This window comes from Fukomys damarensis, unplaced genomic scaffold, assembly GCF_012274545.1.
Source record: "Fukomys damarensis isolate Sample0158 unplaced genomic scaffold, DMR_v1.0_HiC HiC_scaffold_25, whole genome shotgun sequence".
Lineage (NCBI taxonomy): Eukaryota > Metazoa > Chordata > Mammalia > Rodentia > Bathyergidae > Fukomys > Fukomys damarensis.
In genome coordinates, this window is record NW_022900937.1 from 14,719,103 (window position 1) to 14,733,034 (window position 13,932).

Here is a 13,932-nt window from a genome sequence, read left to right on the forward strand (position 1 = left end):
GTATTTACTATAAGCACACCATGAACAGCGTACCCCACACACTGTGTATGACAGTGAGCTGGGGTATAACTCAGCCTGCCTGAGAGGTGTGTCCCCTTCCTTCCTCCCTAATGTCTAGCCTCAGAGACCTTGAACTTATACCACCAGTCATTTTAAGCAGACTCTGACATTTTTGTTCGGCTACTGCAAACAATTTAAGTTGTGTGCTTAATACTTTGGTATAGCTCAAGAGTTGGCTTGTGTAGTGTTAAGCTCCTTTAACATCTTTCCATCTTACCCAGTGTCATGCAATATATGCTTATTGAGTTTTGACAGTGTATTGGGCATTCTGCTACATGTTGGGAATGTTGTCTGTCACGGGGGGAACAAAACATTTCAAGACACTTGATACAGAGGGTTTAAGATAAGAGAGTTGGGGTTGTAGTAGATCTTGTAATATGTAGTAAGGGATTTCCTCTTTGTCCTAAGGATAGTGGGTCTCTACCATGTGGTTGTAGCTGAGTGAGCTCAAGTCAAATTTGAATTTCCAGATTACCAATGGAGGCTATATTGAATAAAGTTTAGTAAGAAATGTGGAGCCCAGTTATCAAGTTTTTACAATATCTTGGTTGATACTATTTTAGAGCTGGAGTAGGGTACATATTTGAGAGTTACTAGGGAGTTAAAGTCTCCTGAATGTGGGTAACTGGATGTGGGAGGGTGGTGGGAGAGGGTGGTATCAAGGATGTTTCTCCCATTTCTGGGTTTGGCAATTGGGTGAATGGCAGTGCTACTAAGATTAGGACCCCAGGAGGGGAGTAGGTTTGGAAGGAGTGAGGACAGGGGCAGAGGTGATGAGCTCATTTTGGACTGTGAAAAGTTTGTATGACTGTGAATGATGTTGGGGAGATAGGGAATTGACTTGGATAAGAAGTACGGAGAAAGCTGGACGTGGTGGCGCATGCCTGTAATCCCAGCACTCGGGAGGCTGAGCCAGGAGCGCTGTGAGTTCGAGACCAGCCTGGGCTACATAGTGAGTTCCAGGTTGGTCTCAACTACATAGTAAGACCCTGTCTCAAAAAACAAAAAACAAAAAACAAAACAAAAAAAGAAGTACAGAGAAGTCTGGCCTCTGTCTGCAGAGCTGGTGAATGCAAGCCCTCCAAGCAGGGGAGACTGACCAGGGAAGGGTACAGAGAGGCAGAAGAGGTGACTAGGACAGAGGAGGGAATAGAGAGGTACCACTGGGCAAGGGAGCCAACTAAAGTAGCAGCTTGGCCCATTGCTGAGCCAACAATTAAGGACTAGAAAGTGAAATCCTGCTTCATCAACAGAGAAGACATGTGTCACCTTGGCCACCAGCTGATGAGGTAGCAGACTAGTACCAAAGGTCTCTCTGCAGAGTGTTCTTTCAGAAATTGCAACCGTGCAGGGGAAGGCAGGAGCAGAGAGCAGTGTGCAGAGCTGTGGGTGGTGGCAGAGGTGCTTGCTTTAGGGGTGGATGAGGAGCAAAGGTAAATACTGTCCCTATGATACTCCTCGCCATGCTTCCTGCTTTATGATATATAGCCTTTTTTTGGGGAAAAACTTTAATTTAGTTTTTGAAACCATCAGATACTAAACAGGCACAGTGAATGGTTCTTGAACCATCTGATTGAGTTGCTGACCTAATGCACAGTCATTCACAATTACTTATTTTAGCAGATATTTTCTAGAAGAGGACATTCTTGAACATAACCACAGTGCAATCATCAAGATTACAACATCTAATCCTCAGACATTACTTGAGTTTCACAAAATGTCCTGGTCATGTCCTTTTGTAGCAGAAGGAAAAAGTTCACAATCATGTGTTATACCTACTTATCATGTGTCTTTAGTCCTTTTCCACTTTTCCTCTTTTTTGAATTCAGGTTATACATCTCTGTTAGTCCATTTTCCATTCCCACAACAAAATACCTGAAGCTGAGTACTTTATAGTGAGAAAAAAAAGGCCATTTAGCTCAGTTTTGAGTGCTGAATGGCCACACAGCATGGGACTGACTGTGGCAGGGCCCCCTTGATTCAACACATCATGGAAAATGGCATTGGGGCAGGAGGCCACAAGAGAGCAAGAGTTCACATGGCAAGATAGGAAGCAAGAGACCAAAAGGGGCCTGTCTTGTTTCTTTATCGCAACCTGCTTGTAAGAACTAATCAGGGGAGCCGGGGATTTATTTAGCTCAGTGATCCACTGCCTGCTTCGCAAGCGCAAGGACCTGAGTCTGATCTCCAGTACCAAAAAAACAAAAGGACTACCAGGAGAACTACACCAATTCCTTCCCAGGGCACCAGCCTCAGTGACCTGCTGGACTGCCCTTTGTAGAGTCCCCCACACCACCTCTCAGCCCTGCCGCGTGGAGGTCTCTGCTCCTAACACGGGAACCCGTGGGTGGTGCGTTCAGTATCCAAACTATAGCAGCAGTCCGGGCAGGACTATCAGGAATGACACTGTTCCTTCTGTGTGCTGTCATGTGGTGCACAATCTCAATTTGTCCTATCATTACACGATTGAGATGCTGATGGCCAGATTTTGCCTTCATAAAGGTTATTCCTATTCTTGTTCCGGGAGCATTTTTCAGCCTCTGACCACGCCCTTTCCTTCTCCTATAATACTCTTGCCTCCTCCCAGGAGTTTCGTGGGACACTCCAGGCCTTCCTGCAGGAAGCCTTCCAGACCCTTATTGCCTGAAGAAGGGATCATCCTCCCGTGTTTTTAAAAGCTGTGGAGAGTTCAGCTTTGGAGTTGAACATAGCCATGCTGGAGTCCTAACGTGATGTTTATTGGCTGTGGGTCAGGAATAAGTCACAGAACTTGTCCTGGTCAGTCCAGTACTCAGGGAAGTGGAGATAAGGGCATTATCTGCCCGCCCCCAGCTTTTGTGAAGATTAGGTGAGCTGGCATTGAGCTGGCATTTTGGAAGTACTTAAATAGTACTCACACTCAGTCTGTGATAGCCAAGATCAGTGGAGAACCTTCATCTCAGACTGAGTCCATCATGATTTTATTCTGAAGTAAAAGCTATTTCCCCGGCTTGGTGGTGTAGTTTTTGGTTTATGTTTTTTGTACCTAACCACTTTTTCACCCACACGCCCACCCCAGCCTGGTTTTGCATCCACTGGGTATTAAACATGTGTTGATTTGTCATTCAACAGTCCTCCTTCATTCACTTCATGATCCCTCTACTTTTCCGTGGTTTTGCTAATAGAGCAATTTCCTTCTCTCTTGTCAGCATGCCAATTAATTTTTTCCAACCTTTTTTCTTTTTCTTTTTGCTTATGAATCAATAGTCTGTATGATCTAGTCAATGTCACAGTCTGCTATTGCTAAGAAATGTTGTTTTCCGTGCTTTTTTCGTAATGTAAGCACTATCCTTGGTCCCTGCTGCACTCTTGAGTAGACAGAGAGGTGGCTGCGCAGTGACCCTCCTCTTGTTTTTAATGCTTTTAAAACCGTGGCAACAAATGCCAAAATGTTTTTAAAACACAACACATTGCTGACCTGGTTATCTTCCAGACTGGGTCTTTATGGTAAGTAAGGCCTTTTAGTAATTTCGTTGGATTTTATAAACCACAGCAGCCTAAGAGTGGATAATGAATATACCTACTCTCGCGATTTTTTTTTTCTTATTTCTACAAGAAAAGTGCTGTTTTAAAAGTAGACCATATTGTTTGACATATTGATTTAGGACTGATTTTGCATCCAATAGGTAACATCCACTGGATTGAAGTAATGAATATTCCTTCTGTCATTGCTCTGATGATAATACATGATGTAGAAATGTTGATATTGTAGGTTTCAACATTCACTTAAGAGTCTTCTGTGCAAAATGATATTCCAGGCTTCATTCCATGATGTCAAAAGGTCAAAATCAGTTATCTCTGGAAAGGAATATTAGGGTTAGCTCCTAGTTTTGTGTGACAGGTAACCAGCACTTAAGAATATGTAGATGGGCACAGAGGTTACAGATAGGAGAACAGGGCTCAGACTTCTTCATTCAAATCCTTAGTAATTAACTCATTGACCTGGATAATTTCTCTGTCTTAAGTTTTCTCACCTGTAAAATGGAAGCGGTTTAGTTTTAGTAGCTACCCTCATAGGGTTGTCGTGGCAGGGTTACAGATGGACTGCCCAGAATCAGGCCCATGATAAACACCGAATGAATGCACATGCTTACTCTTAGGGAAGTGCTTTGCTGCTTTTCATTATAATGCGTACTGTAGGGAGAAGGCTGGAATTTAAGAAGTACCTTAATGGTCAAGTTATGCTCCAGTTCCTGTGAAATAGAGTCTACATTTGCTATGTATTGTGCAGAGAAGGGATCCTTTGTTTTACAAGCATTCATACAGCCCATATGGAACAAACAGAACTCACTTGGTGCTGGTAGGACTGGAAAACCTCTTTGGAAAACAGTTTGGCAATCGCTGCGGAAGTTAAACGTACACCTAACATGTGTCCCAGCCGTGGTCCTTCTCATTCTCAGTGTTTACTCCAGACAGAGATAAGCTCTGTCCTTGTGATAATGTGCATGTGAATGCTAAAGGCAGCCTTGGTCCCATGCACTTGCTACTCTGAGCTATATTACACATGGCCCAAACTTGGAAACTACCCAGTTGTCTATCTGCATTGAAAGGGTCAGTAAATTCTGTTCTGTCCATTCAAGGGAATAAGACTAAGCAATACATGAAACGAGGTACTGGTATACGCAACAGGGATTGGTCCTGAAATAATGACGCTGAGTGAAAAAAGCCAAGTGAAAACAGTATGTGCTGTTTGATTTCTTGCATGCAAAATTCCAGAAACACACACTAGCATATAGTGACAGGAAATGAATTAGTGTTTGCCTGAGGATAGTGGAGGCAGGAGTTGGGAGGAGCATTACAAAGGGACCTAGGAAAAGTGCGGGGTAAGGGCTGTGCTCCTTATCTCGGTTGTCATGATGATTCCACAGGTGGATATATGCACATATAAAACTTACAAGTGTACTTTATGTGGAGTTTATTGAATGTCAGTAATGATGCTTTTAAAAAGTATCAAGCCCACTGTATCCAAAAGTGATACTTTTGCCCTGCTGCTATAGCAGAAAATTTATCAGCCAGTTCAGTGAACGTTTGCTGAATTATGTATTAGCTATTTTCCTTTATTTTGGAACTTACAGTGCTTTACTAGGTGGTTTTATTTGGAACAGTATGTCTAAGAATTTTAATTAATTTTCTGTCCTTTGATCACATCCTGTGTGGCAGGTAAAGGCTTTTTAAATTATTGCATTGATCTTGTAATTAGTCATAGAAGCATCTGAATTTAAAACTTGCAGATTTTCGGTTTTGCTGCTTGGAAATTGAAGTAGCCTTTTCTGGGGAGGGGGATTTCTGCTTTTCTCATTCTTTCCTTCTTGTCCTGACCCCACCTTTTTTGTACTCAAAAATACCTTCCCTTTTCTGTTATAGAAGGAATGCGTAAGAAAGCTTACTTGCTTGACACAACTGGACTTAGAATATCATCAAACAATTTTAATTTTCGCTAGTCATTTAAAACTAACAACCATAAAAAGTCTTAAACTACACACATTTAAATCTTGACCTCAATCACAGCTTAAACAGGTGTCCCTGAATGTGGTTCTGACTGCATAACCAAAGCCTCTTTCCATCCTGCATCAGTGTCTTGTTATGGGACCTAGAGTTTCTAGGCTGGAGTTTTTAAAGTTCAGTGTGTATTTAAAGGGCTTTTTAAAATTATCTGAGTCCTCAATCAATATGGAGATACCTCAAAGTGCTGGGACTAGAGGTTCCATTTGACCCAGCCATCCCTCTGCTGGGTATCTTTCCAAAAGAATTAAAAGAATCATATCACAGTGATATATGCATGCCTATGTTTATAGCGGCCCAGTTTGGAATCACTAAAACTTGGCAACAGCCCATTTGCCCATCAGTTGGAGACTGGATAAAGAAGATGTGGTTTTTCTATAAAATGGAATACTACTCGGCCATAAAGAATGAGAAATTAGTTTCATTCATAGGAAAATGTATACATATTGAGGATATACTCCTAAGTGAAATAAATAAGTCACACATATGCAAATACTGAATAGTTTCTCTGGTGTGAAAAACTGTAATAGTACATAAGATCCTAATGATATAATTGACTGTGAAATAGGAAGAAAAGGGCTAAAGGTGTAGGGAAAGTGGGAAGGGTAGGGGAAAGGTAATAAAGGGAAAAATATATGAGAAAGTGAAAAAATGGAAATAAAGTGTGTGTAAATGGGGAGGTGAGGAGGGGTGAAGGGAGGGCAGGGACAAGGGGAAAAAATGAGAACCAAGACCTGTCATGTAAAGGTACAAGATCCCAATGATGAATGTAACTGTACTGTATACCTAAAATGTCCCAATAAACTCAATGAGAGAAAGAAAAAAATAAAATTATCTGAGTCCTGACGTTATAGTAAAAAAAAATTCTGCTCTGTTGATTGATATCTATTGTCTGATTGTGGAAGTATTTTCCATATTAGTGATTCAGAACAGCCTTCTACTGAATGTTCATACCAAACCTCTCTTTTTGTACTCATATTTCCATGGCCCATGCTATGTTTAAATACGTGGTTACAGACTTGCACAGATTAAGAACAAACAAGCTTACCCTGGTAGGCCTGTCATGAAGTGTTGGATATAGGCTGCCTGTTGATGGGTGGCTTTTAATTTGCCACGTTGGTTAAGAAGGGGTTAATTTTTTTGACCATCTGCCCTATATGTGTGTTGCAGAAAATCAAAATGTAGCGAATTATAAATTATCTACAAAGCCGGAATTTAAAGCTAATAAAATTCACTGTTAACATTTAAGAAGTAGTCTGTCACCCTTTTAGACTGGAGGTGTGTCCCTCAGGTCATTTTGTATCCTGCCTGTGAACAGAACAGCGATGACTTTGATTTCAGCAAACTTTCAGAAATGAAATGATTAGTCACAGGAGTGTGACCGCATTTATGATCCTTAAGAAGTGTGGTCATGTCACTCACCAAACAATGTTACCTGTTCTAGAGGGGGCTGTGTCCCTGTGTAGTCCTTGTTCAGACACCTGTTAATGGAATGGAGATTAATCTTGTTCGGATTTGCACTTCAAAGATGTTTCTGAGGATGACCCTTACCTGCTTATTTCCTTGCCATTTCCATTTGTTCTATTACGAAAAATGTATTACTATTCTTTAACCATTTTGTGTTATAATATTTGCTTTTTTCCCCCCTCAAGTTTTTAGTTTTAAGTAACTTATTTCTGGTAGACAGTAGTAACCTTATGTCATATTTTACAAAAATAGTTATTTTTCTCTTTTTCCTTTTATTATACGTTTGTGGTACATAATGATTATATTCATGGTGAAGAGTTGGTGCTGGTACATGACACCTCCTAATTCTTTTTATATCCCCTTCCTCTCTTTCCCAGGCTCCCTTCTCCTTCCATGTCTTGTTCCCTTTCCCATTTGTAAACCATCTATCTCCCTGTTTCCTACTGTCTTTTGTTTATATTCTGCAAAAATGACTTCAAAGTTCATAGCTGATATTCTGACTGTATTTTACAGTGGTTTTGTTTTTCCCATTGTGGAATCTCCTTGACTTTTTTTTTTTTTGCATTGTTTTCACTTAGGCCTCCGTGGTGTGACTTGGACAACTGAGTCACGTAGATGTAAGTATGAATGTTGTATGTGCACTAACTAGGCATTATATCTTTATTTATCTGTTAATCCCAGGGCAGTATGAACATGTAATTATTTGAGCTTTATGAGTGGTTTTACTGTCTGAGAAGCAGGTTTTCAATGCTGCAACTTTTTTTTTTTTTTTTGTTATCGGGGATTGAACTCGGGTCCTTGCGTTTTGCAACATTTTCTTTATCTTTTCTTTTCTTTTCTAAGGAACTGTTTCTTGCTAGTATATAGTCAAGGCTCCTTGTGATGGAGTGAGTTCCTCCCTGATTTTTTTCCCCCTCTGGGTAATTTCACTGGAGCTCTCCTGTGAAATTGGAGAACCTTTCCTATCCCACCTCTATGTGTTTCATGATGTTCAACTTCTGTTTTCAAAAATTTTGCTTTTACTGAGTTGTCTCATTAATCTCATACTTTCTTAGAAAGCTCTTAAAAAATAATAATTACTTTTTCAAAAGAGCAGTGTAGAGATTTCCTGTCCCTGTCCCGGCAAAGCAGTAGGTGATATTTGCCTGTGCGTCTTCATGTAGGGCTTCCTTGCTGTTCAGAATTGGCCAGGCAATGCTGCATGCTGGGAAAGAGACCTCATTGGGGTTGGGGGTTGAATGCAAGCTCAGATTGTTTAGACTGTCCATTTTAAATCCCTCTGCATGGGCATTGTCTGGAGTGGGGTCAGACGCATTTTATTTAGCCTGTCAGCTTAGTGCAGTTTAGAGGAAATTGTTCAGCAGCTGAAATGTGTCCAAGCAGCGAGCAGAAGTTAGCAAGGCCAAGTTGGTGTCACCACCTTTGTGTGTGGGCGAGTCCAGAGGGCTGGGCAGATGACTGCTGTGTCTTTGGCATGGTGTGCCCTTAAGGCCATCCCCTGGACTCCTGGCGATACCAGTTTCTGGTGTTGGCTTGTCAGTCTGGCTGACACTGACATTTTACTCTTCTAATCTGATATACCGGGCCACTCACCTATCATCGATTACACATTTACACAGAGCTGCTGGCAGACCTGGAGAGAGAAGAGACACAGCTGTCACAGGGCCGTATGCTGGGCCCTCTCCTATGTCACGACTGGGCAAGCTGCACCAGAAAGTCATCTCACAAAGCCATGGCCCTGTCCCACCCCAACCCCTGACCTCCCAGTCAGGTGTCCCAGCTGCCACCTACCAGTTTGATGTGGCTGTTACTCTGCGCGGCCTTCCTCTGGGGCTCTGTTCTTTTTTGTTTCCCTTAAACTTTTAAAACAAATGCAAAGAAAAGGAAGATGTGCCCACGTTGGAAACAGGCAGGAAAGAATGTAGACCTTCCAGTAGTAAGGAGACATATACTCTGTAGCTGTGCAGGATGGAACCAGGAGTAGAGTTTGTAGACAAACTTTGCAGATGGAAAGTCCTTTCTGAAAAGAAGTAATCTTGAAGGAGATCAGCTGTCTTAGGGGATTCCTACTTTATGAGTCTGTAGATAAGCATTTGCCTTTATAGTAGGAGCCAGGTGATGGTACTGGTCTAAGCTCTTGGAAATGTTTTTATAGTGTTTCAGTAAACTTGAAATGTAGTTTGCAAATCTTCCCCTATTCCTTCATATCTGTGTGGGTATTCTGACAGTACTATGCCCACTTCGTAGATGGTTTTCTGGTATAGATTTGAAAGACTAGTTTTACTTAACTCTTCTCTTCCCACTTGGTACTCTTCCCTCTGCTCCATGACAGAAAAGGCCGCTCACAGACCCATGCACCCGTACTGTGAATTGGTGACCCACTGTAGACTGAGTAGTGACTGAGCGCTAAGTAGGAGCTCCTGGTCAGAGGGTCTGGAAGTGATTACTGTGAGTTGGTTGTCTGGTCGGAGGCACCTGTGTGCATGTTGGGGGAGACGCTGATGGACAGAGGTTTGCATGGAGTCCTTGGGTAGGGGCTGTGTCCTACTCCTTGTGACCTAAGCAGACGGGGGCCCTCTCCCTTCACTGGAGAATGGTAGAGAACAGCGGCCAAATGAGGCAGACCTTTAATGGTTTCCTTCTTGGAAATGCTTTGTGTCACTAGGAGGACGTCTGAATCCTCAAACCCAGAGATGTGTGAATGTGCAAGGGGTTTCCAAAGCTTTCCAATCTATTTCTCCCAATGTTAGTTTTTAGGATGTTACCATGCTGAAGGTGTTGAAACCCTTTCCTAGCTTTGTGTTTTTCGGAAGAAAGGTTAAATTAGGAAACAAGCCTGGTTCACACAGTCTTCTTTATAGAGCTGGGTGTTCATGCTACAAGTTAATTTACAAGTGAAACTCATGACATACAAACCAGTTTACAGGTCTGAAGAGTTGAGCTTTCAATTTTTGTAGAATAGCTTGGAAAACAAATTAGCTTTTGTAGCTGTGATCTACCCTGTGCCCTGTTTTCTTTTTTTTTGTTTTGTTTTGTTTTGTTTTTTGGTTTTTTGAGACAGGGTCTCCCTGTATAGTCGAGACTGACCTGGAACTCACTCTGTAGCCCAGGCTGGTCTCGAACTCACAGCGATCCTCCTGCCTCAGCCTCCCAAGTGCTGGGATTACAGGCGTGCGCCACCACACCGGGCTGTGCCCTGTTTTCTTTTCTCAGTTGGAATTAATGAATGTTGCTTAGATGCCAAAATGTTTGGTTTTTTAACTGAGCATAACAATGAAGGGGGAAGCATATGTTGGCTATATATCTTTATTGAGTTGGAGGTGCAGGAAGAGAGGCAACATTGCAAAATTCTGAAAACAAAATATCATTTGCTTTCCCTATCTGCTGGTGGCGACACTGCTCTGCTCCCTCAGAGAAGGGCGCAAGCTGGAGGAGTTGTTGGAATGAGCTCGCTCATTGTCCTGGCTTCTCTTTTTCTGCTTCCCTCCTTAAGGGAGGTCACTTGCTTAGCCCAATGTCTCGTTTCAGTGATGGCTTCATACATTGTGGTCTGGATTCTCCTAATCCTGCATTCTCCCACTGGAGTTCCACTTGACTTTTTGTTAAGAGGAGCAGTGGGTTGAATAGTGTCCCCCTCATATTCGAGTGTACCCCAAAACTCAGAGTGTGACCTTATTTGGAAATAGCCTTTGCAGATTTAACTCATCAAGGATAGAAATGAGATCATACCAGGTTAGGGAGGGCCCTAAGTAGTCACTGGTGTTCTTCTAAGAAGAGAAGACACACAGAAAGAAACACCCACAGTACCGTGTGTAGTTGGAGCCCTGGGAAAACTGGAGGAAGAAAGGAAATATTCTTCCCAGAGCCTTTAAAGGGAATGTGATCCCATCAGCAGCTGGATTTCAGACCCCTGCTTCTGTTGTTATGAAGGAATAAATCCTATTGTTTTAATACACTAGGGTAATTTTTATATGGTGCTTTAGGGAACTAATGCAACAACCATCCCCAGATGGCAGAGATTGAAAGTCAGTCTCTATTGACTTCCCTCTTTAAGCACTCCAAGTTTATCTAGGGCTTAAACTACACTGTTTACAATCAGGGCCATAAACTTTTCCATATGCAGGAGTGTTTCTGTTCTGGTATACCTTCCGTTACAATTTGGATCAATATATTGTCCAGGGAGATTTGCCAGAAATTTGTACCACTGGAAGAAGTTTCCCTGGTCTTTTTAATCTCAGCCTTTGGAAATGGTGTACGGGCATGGAGACCTGTTGCCTTCGTTCTGTCAAAGTGAATTTTCACATTCCTTAAACCTGTTTCTCTAGTACCTTGAGACTTAAGGGATCAGTGGTATCTCTCAAGTGTTTACTTGTTCACTGTTATCAGTCTGAAGGATTTAGGTTAGAGCATCAGCAAAATGGAAAGCCCTGTGAGGGGTGCTGCATATGGCTGTCTCTTTTCAGAAGTTCAATGGATGCACAGCACTTGGGGCACAGCATGTGGGCCCACGCTATTAGGATGAGCGGGAAATAAACTTGATAACACAGTTACTGAGAACAAGAAAAACATTGTCTTTCAAAGGGGAAATGGCTTTCTTGGTCAATAGAGATAAATACACAGAAACTTGGTGGCATTGATTCAGCCCCCTTGTGCACCCACAACCCCATGTTTGTTGGAAGTTTAAATCCAGATAGCTTGGGTCATCATGCTGTGAAACTCAATTATGCAGCAGTGGTACGTGGTCACGTGCCATGGCAGAGGAGGCACTTACACGGCGGAGAAACGGCTGCTGAGCTCCTGCCGTCTTGTTACTTCTATAATTGTGTTATTTGACTAGATTTCTTGGAACATCTCCCCCCAAACACACCCCATTTGCTATAAAGAACCCCCTGACCGCGGAGGAATCTGCCCAGTGTAAATGGAACCTCCCGTCTGCAAGCAGCTGCGGGTAGCTCTGGCATCGGCAAATCCAGCCAGTTTTCCAGGCAGAATTTCTAAGCTCATCCTTCCAATGAGACTTCTGACACAGATGGACTCAGGACATGGAACCAATTTGGAAAGGGGAATCACTTGACTAAGTTTAGGTGTTATTTGCACACCCTTAGGAAGACCTTGCTGGTATCCAGTAGAAAAAACCACTACCCTTCTTCCCAGGAGGTTCCCTGCATAAACCAAAGCTTTTCTTGGTCAGAGGGACTCATCACTAGAGTGCTGGGGAGCAACGCGATTTTTGGAACATGAATGCTACCAGCTATTATGTGCTCGGTTTAATTGACTCTTCTGGGGTAGTCTCATGCTTTGTCGGCACCAAGGTTATTAATGTGGTAGTTATTATTAGTTTCAGCTTGGAAAGTGAGGGTTGATAAGTTAAAATGATTCATTCCTGGTCCTACAAGGAAGTAATTATTAGAGACTTGGGGGGTGTAGAGAAAAGCAGTGGAGAATGATGTGAGTAAATGAGTGTGTACCTATGTCTGTACATGTTGAAGAATTGTTTTCCCAGTGATTTCTGATTCATTCAATTATAAATTCAGAGGGATGCTTTGTGGTCCAGTATCCAGTCTCTCTGCAGTCCGGTATGTGGAGCCAAGGGCTGAAGTGTGATCTGTATTTCAGTTACTTGTTAAATAGGTGCTTCTTGATTTGCACAAAAGGAATACAGAGACAGCCATGGTTCCCTTTTCTTCCCTTCATGCCTTTAAACAGTATCATTGTTAATATAGATTAGCTAACATAGAATGAAATCATTTTTGCTAGTGTTTCCTGAAGAATTTTTTTATGTCCTGTTCTTAATTTTAATAATAATCTCTTTCAGGTATATATTCGCTTAAGTTGCCTTTTTCTTAATATATAAATTGAATTTTTGTTTGCCGTTTTTTTCCTATGTCGATGATAAACTTAAAGAGAGAAGGAGCTTCCTTAGTCCTGCACTGCATCGTGGATAATCCAGCTTTATCTTAATAAAAGAAGATGGAGTTTGGGTTTCTCCTGGGCAGTTGTGTATCCTTAATAATGCTGTAAGCTGCCCGTGGCGCATCCATCACTGCCCAGACCAATTGCTCAGAGGCTGTCGACGTTGCCCATTGTGCTGTCTGCGCACCCTGCACAGCTGGCCCTGAGCGCCAGCCAGTCTTGGCTACCGAGGCTGACAGGGCTAATCAGGATGATCAATATGGCCTCCTCTCCTCATGGCACGCTTGCTAAATGGATTTACTTTACTTAATATCCAGATGAAATAACTGTTTAGACAGTAGAGATCTTAACAAAACCCTTTGTTGCTTAAACTGCGGTGTAGTGGAAAAGAATGAGATGTTAGTCACATAAAAATGGAAGCGCTCAGGGATGGGGTTTCCCACACCAGGTTAGTGTAGGTAGACACCATAGAACTGTAGAACAGACTTCCTTTGGATTTTCTGTCGTCAAGCTTGAGGGAAGCTATTGGCTTGTGGACACATGGAAAATCATTTGCTCTTTTCGTTGATAATCTGCTAGCTCTTAAGTGAAAGAGAAAGGGAACTTCTCTTAATCAGCTCACCTGGCGATCTAGAGGTAGTTACATTTACTTGAGACCAGATTATGAGCACACTTTTGCTGGGTTGCTTCAATAATGATTACAGGTTCACTCTATGATCCCCCCCATGTTTTTTTTAGTTAACAGATAACAAGTATAAACTTTTATGAGGTACATTTCTACCATGTGTAATGATACGCAGTTTACTCACCATTGGTTCTTATATAAAATAGAACTTTGTAGAATCTTAATGCATCTTATGTAGATAAACTAAAGTTTTACTCATATTTAATCTAAGCACAAGCTGAGATCACCGTTTGGTGTAGAGAGCTAGGGTCATTGCCAATATTTAT

At 42.1% G+C, this 13,932-nt stretch overlaps 1 protein-coding gene across 7 annotated transcripts in view; it reads left to right on the top strand.

Annotated features, from left to right (window-relative positions):
• Positions 1 to 13,932, top strand: part of Tln2 (talin 2) — a 392,497-nt gene that overhangs the window by 185,517 nt on the left and 193,048 nt on the right. Inside the window, exon 4 of one of the 7 annotated variants that reach the window (XM_033756128.1) lies at positions 7,647 to 7,685. The exons of the other annotated variants lie outside the window; for them this stretch is intronic. The gene's annotated coding sequence lies outside the window, so the exon portion shown is untranslated. The remainder of the gene's footprint in view (positions 1 to 7,646; positions 7,686 to 13,932) is intronic. 7 annotated transcript variants of the gene reach the window in all.